The sequence below is a fragment of the Lissotriton vulgaris genome, chromosome 10, assembly GCF_964263255.1.
Source record: "Lissotriton vulgaris chromosome 10, aLisVul1.2, whole genome shotgun sequence".
NCBI lineage: Eukaryota > Metazoa > Chordata > Amphibia > Caudata > Salamandridae > Lissotriton > Lissotriton vulgaris.
In genome coordinates, this window is record NC_141698.1 from 1141166397 (window position 1) to 1141172810 (window position 6414).

The window sequence follows — 6414 nt, forward strand, 5'->3', positions numbered from 1 at the left end:
GCTCAGCTGAAGACGCCTCTCCCTGTGAGCTGAGCCTGCCTCCTGCCTCTCCCTGTCCCTGCAGACCCGCCCAGCCTGGGGCTGAACCTGGTGAGGCAGAGCTGCTCTCATTGCTCAGGCTTCCTGCTCAGCTGAAGACGCCTCTCCCTGTGAGCTGAGCCTGCCTCCTGCCTCTCCCTGTCCCTGCAGACCCGCCCAGCCTGGGGCTGAACCTGGTGAGGCAGAGCTTCTCTCATTGCTCGGGTTTCCTGCTCAGCTGAAGACGCCTCTCCCTGTGAGCTGAGCCTGCCTCCTGCCTCTCCCTGTCTCTGCAGACCCGCCCAGCCTGGGGCTGAGCCTGGTGAGGCAGAGCTGCTCTCATTGCTCGGGTTTCCTGCTCAGCTGAAGACGCCTCTCCCTGTGAGCTGAGCCTGCCTCCTGCCTCTCCCTGTCCCTGCAGACCCGCCCAGCCTGGGGCTGAGCCTGGTGAGGCAGAGCTGCTCTCATTCCTCGGGTTTCCTGCTCAGCTGAAGACGCCTCTCCCTGTGAGCTGAGCCTGCCTCCTGCCTCTCCCTGTCCCTGCAGACCCGCCCAGCCTGGGGCTGAGCCTGGTGAGGCAGAGCTGCTCTCATTGCTCGGGTTTCCTGCTCAGCTGAAGACGCCTCTCCCTGTGAGCTGAGCCTGCCTCCTGCCTCTCCCTGTCTCTGCAGACCCGCCCAGCCTGGGGCTGAGCCTGGTGAGGCAGAGCTGCTCTCATTCCTCAGGCTTTCTGTTGAGCTGAAGACTTTTTTCCCTGTGGTCAGAGCCTGCTGGACCCCAGGATGGCTGTAGCGACTCCCCTGATGCCCGACCACGACCACGGTCCCCGGGTGTACGTGAGGAGGGTCCTGGAGGAGGCCTGCGAGGGGCTGCTGCGGCGCCTGCGGGAGGACGACCTGCCCACGGAGAAGGACAAAGTGCCGGAGTGTGACGGGGTGCAGCGTTGCACTCGCCAATTGCATAAGAGCGTCGGCAGCTTGCCGGCCCCCCGAGACCCCCGGGAGATGGCCCGCCGGCTCTCGGAGACCTGCGGCTGCGACCTGCTGCCCCCCGGCGTGCTGCAGGCCCTGGCCCAGAGGCTGATCGAGTACAATGATTGTAATGCATGCTGGCAGCTGGTGCGCATGGTGCAGAAGGTGCTCCTGCGCGAGGAGAAGCTGGCGTCCCTCGTCGCCGACGACGCCGGCCTGAGCCAGAGCCTCTTCGCCGAGATGAAGGGCCTGCTGCGGGGCCGGCACTGGGACAGCCTCCGGCTCCGGCTCCGGCGCGCGTACCTGGCGCAGTTCACAGAGCCCCGCGGGGCCGCCGACCCGGAAATGCAACTGGCCGGAGACGGAATTAGTTCTAACCCGGAAGTGCAAGTGCGCGGGGCCCGCTAGTTCAGCTGCCAACGGGCGGTGGAAACATTCCTGAACCGGAAGTTCATGTGTCTGCTGGACACGAAACATACACCCCCGCAGGCCGGATGACCGGGGCTGACCCGGAAGTGCATGAGTCTAATGGAACTAAAACAAAGACTGATCCTGACCCGGAAATAGACGCGTCCGCTGCCACGCGGGGTCAGCGTGTGTACCTGGCCATCGGCGACAGAAGGACTGAACTCGGGTTTTACATCGAACTGAAGAAGAACCCGAAGGACAAGAAAGCTCTTCAGGTCGGCAGGGACAAACTGAGGGCTATCCTTAGTGCGAAGATTGTGAGCGCCCCGGGGAGCTTCAACACCACGGAGGAGAACAGAGTGTGTTACCAGATCATCTTTTACACCCCCGACGGGCTCGGCAAGGGGTCACAGCGCCCGGGAGAGATGGAAAAGTTACTGAGGAAACAGAGCAGCTGGATGCATGTGATCGATTGCTACGATGAAGCATGGAAACTGCCCAGAAGGGAGGTCTGTGCCTGCATCATGGAAGTCAGGCCCGATTTCTGATTTATGCGCCTGTAGATATGTTAATCCGTAAGCTATACCCCCAGACCCCACCTGTGTCGCGCTCTGCTCGTGCACGTTGAATAATACGAATACCCACCGATGAACGCTATGTTCAGCTGATGCGGGGTGCAGCGCCTCCAACCCGCACCACAGGTGCAGTTGAAGATTAGAATCCGTGCCACAGGTGCAGTTGAAAATTCGAACCCGCGCCACACGTGCAGTTGAAGTTTAGAACCCGCGCCACACGTGCAGTTGAAGATTAAAACCCGCGCCACAGGTGCAGTTGAAAATTCGAACCCACGCCACACGTGCAGTTGAAGTTTAGAACCCGCGCCACACGTGCAGTTGAAGATTAGAACCCGCGCCACAGGTGCAGTTGAAAATTCGAACCCGCGCCACACGTGCAGTTGAAGATTAGAACCCGCGCCACAGGTGCAGTTGAAAATTCGAACCCACGCCACACGTGCAGTTGAAGTTTAGAACCCGCGCCACACGTGCAGTTGAAGATTAGAACCCGTGCCACAGGTGCAGTTGAAAATTCGAACCCGCGCCACACGTGCAGTTGAAGTTTAGAACCCGCGCCACACGTGCAGTTAAAGAGTTAAGAGGCGGTGGATCCCGACATCTTGGACTTTGGTATTCAAAATCCCAGGAAGAACTTGATCAAATGATGAACTTTGGCAACCCTTGGTGCATTTTAACTCCTGTTTTACATGGACATTCACTTATAAATTCACTCTTTTATTTTTGTAAGTGAGGCGAGGTCTGCATTTCTCAGGGTCTTGCGGGTGGGTGAGTTATTAATTTGGTGTTATTTGGAGTCATTTATTCGTGGCTCGCAGAGTTCATGGTTCCGGATTTTATTTATTTCCCTGTTTGAAAAGGGCTGGGGTCAGGGGGCATTAATGAGCCTGACGTTCAGAGGTGTGGGGTGGGGCCAAGCATTTATAAGAAAGATGTACAGAGGGGCGCGCTTGGCAGATTTGGCGGTGTGACAGTTTTGTTGTGCACATGTACTAGGTAGGGTTACAATGATCACATTCAAGGAACAAAGCGGTGTGTTCATTTTGGCAGAGAGTAAAGGTTCAGGAACCATCTGCAGTTACATATTGTGTTGCATACATTTTGCCTGAGAGTGGCAGCACTTGTTTCTCGGCCAGTATTAATGCAAAGAGGGGTTTTAAACCAGGGGGAGTTTGGATTAAACTATGCTACTTCTGATGGGGCGTTCTTTTCTAATGTTTTACAGTGACCCCTGAAGAAGAGATTCTTCTCGAAATGCATTGGGTAGACATGTATGATGTCACAGTTTGAGGACCCCAAGTCACCAAGCACTTGCAATGCAATGGGTCTCACATTTGGGAGGGTTGGAGCTATTGGCATTGTAAATGGCAATGCCTTTTATGTGTTTTGAAAACCTGCAAGTGGTGTGTAAACAAGCACTTTGTACTTATAGTAGTTGTTTGCGAAAACAAGGCTGGCAGTAACTGCGCCTCTTTTACAGCCAACCTTGCTTCTCACAAGCAAGGACTATAAGTGGATTGTGTGTGTGTATGCACCGCTTGCAAGTCATCTAAACACATGAAATCGAAGGTATTGTCATTTACAACGCCAGTAGCGGTCGGTGGTGGGAGGTCTGCCGGTTGGTGACGTGGAGCAGGAGAAGGGCCGGGTGGGGGGTAGTAAACTACGGAATACGTCCAAATACAGGTAAGTAACAGTATGTTGTTCTAAAATTTGGGTGGTGGTTCTAAAAAGTTCGAGAAGCGCTGATCGAGGAACTCTTGCACAAGTTGAGCCCTGGAAATGTTTGCTCTACATATCCTTCTACAACCGTCATGTGAAATAGGGATGACGCCGCTTCAGAATTAAACAAAAAACATAAGTTTCTTTAACAAATTGTCAAGTTTGACAATAATAAGTCTGTGGTGAAGAAGGTCCACTCAGGAAGGTAGTATTTCAAGATAGTTTTATTCATGAAGATAACAGGTTGTAAAGTACAGGACATCATGTAGATATGTGGTAGATCAGAGCCCCACCAGGAGCTGCCTGTCAGCTGCTCAGCCCATGACCCACTGTCACCCTGCCTCACTCAGTCCCAACATTCCGAAGCCTCATCAGACTCCAACATTCTAATGAGACAGAGCACAGGCACTGGCAGAGCAGGGCTGGTGAAACACCTTACAGTGTAATATGCAGGATACTACATATCCCCTTTCGTTCAAACAGAAGCATTAAACCAATACGAGAATAACAACTGGTGAGAGAGAACCAAGGAAGAGATAACAAGGAAGAATAGCAGAGGAAACAGAAACAACGACAAAGATAGGTGTAAGCAAAGCAGCGTGAAGAGACGGGTGGAAGAAAATGAGGAGGAGGAGGAAGAGAAGAGTAAAGCGGAAACCGATAGAGATAAAACCGACTCACAGACAAAGAAAAGATGAGGGAAAAACGAGTAATCAGAAAAAGGAAACAACATGGGGCAGAAGAACTCACACGCACCATGGACTAATCCCCAAACGCACCAACTGGCCAGGTAGGCAGGAAGGGAAGAAAGTACAAGGCACAACGGAGAATGAACACCAGCCTACACACAGACACAGGAAAGTAGGGTAGCACGTTCCCTCCAGAACAGGAAAGAAAAGAATCAAAATAGGAACAAAGGAAGGCTGGAGATAAAAGACGACAACAAGAAGTGTAGATCCAGAAACCAGGGATGACAAAGAGAATGACACCACGAGGAAAGCTGGACGAATAGAAAAACAGAGAAAAGGCAAAGTAGATACATACAGTATGACTACAACTTCCCTCTGTTTCCAATAAACATAATAAATACGACGTAAGTGTAGTATTGCGTTATTTAAAACAGCAAAATTACAAAATGTAAATAGACAATAACAGTCAGAGGGACTACCACCATGACCGTCCTCTACTCCTCTGCAAGAATGTGAGGAGCATTGTAAATGGGACTGAAACCCATGTGAAGCCCTATGTAGGGTGACCATTTAAACGTAAATGAAAATGTAACCCATAACACACCCTGTGTGAGGGTGAAAATTCAAATGGGACTATGACCCATCATACACCCTGTGTAAGAGTAAAAAATTTAAATGTAAATGGGACTGTAACCCATAATAAGCCCTGTGTGAGGGTGAAATGTAAATATACATGGGACTGTAACCCATAACACTGTTCCCTGTGTGAGGATACTCGTGTAAAAGTAGAAAGGGCGGTGACCCTAGCTACAGTGCCCTTGTAAGGCTAAAAGTTGTATGTTACCTAAGTAGGCAAATGTTTATGGGCAAATGGGGCTATAACCCATTCCCATCCCTTTATAGGGTAAAATTGTAAACATATGTAGGCAAATGTATATGGGCAAATGGGGCTATAACCCATTCCCATCCCTTTGTAGGGTAAAAATTGTAACCTATGTAGGCAAATGTATATGGGCAAATGGGGCTATAACCCATTCCCATCCCTTTGTGAGGGTAAAGACAGTATGTAACTGTGCCCTTTGTGAGGGTGAAAACCGTGAATAGCCTGTGTAGGCACGTATATGGGCAAATGGGGCTAGAACCCATACCCATCCCTATGTAGGGTGTAAAATATTGTGTTTTAATACCTGAAAATAAGCACTAAGTTCTCCCTATGTAGGGAAGTGAAAAGTGTGTGGTATACACAAGTTAAATGAAAATTGAACCCCTAAAAATGTGTGCTCAAAATTCCTAAACACATTATGTCAGCAATGAAAAATAATGTGCCATCATGTTATATGGTTTTGTTTGTAAGCGCTTGAAGCTAGATCAGTCCCATCGGAGCTTGCACATTGTAAATACAATGACTCGGCACAAATAAACTAATGCAAATGTAGACGTTGTGTTATAGGATTAACAACCAACAATAATGGTGCACGTTTTCTCTGCCCTGGGCTGCTCTCCTGTATGCACATCATGTATGCATACAACATTTGTTAGGTCTAGCGTTATTCAAGACCTTTTGATTTTAATAAAATGGTATGTATAATACACTTACAGAGGCTTTCAGTCAGCCCTCTTTAGCCATTGGTCTGTTCTTGTGTCATTTCCATTTTTCTTCCATCCACTTCAGCATACACGAGTCAGCCCACTTAAGACATGGCTAACTTCCCTGTGAGAGAAAGCATTCTGCTCTTTCAGAAGAAGCATGTCCACATGTAAAGTAGTTCCTGCCTGAGGCTGAGCTCTAAATTAGAATATTGGCAGGGGCTATCTGTGCAAGGACATAATCAAGGTCATTATAGTAGTTGGAAAACTACGACATATTCTCTTTTATGGCTATCCTTCTACTTTGAGAAAACAGACATTTATGTAAAAAAAAAATGTCCTGCATTGCATAAAATATATACCTGTGAAATTTCCACTGGATGCACTGGCACTAAGCAATTTATAAACATTAAAGAAAATAGGTGTGTGTGTCACCATTGTCCTGTG

The 6414-nt window shown here is 49.5% G+C and overlaps 1 pseudogene across 1 annotated transcript; it reads left to right on the forward strand.

Annotated features, from left to right (window-relative positions):
* The first annotated feature begins 800 nt into the window (after nt 1-800).
* LOC147689477 (uncharacterized) lies at nt 801-2830 on the forward strand (annotated as a pseudogene). Its single transcript, XR_015300618.1, has one exon. The product of XR_015300618.1 is annotated as an uncharacterized LOC147689477 (transcript).
* Nucleotides 2831-6414: the final 3584 nt, after the last annotated feature.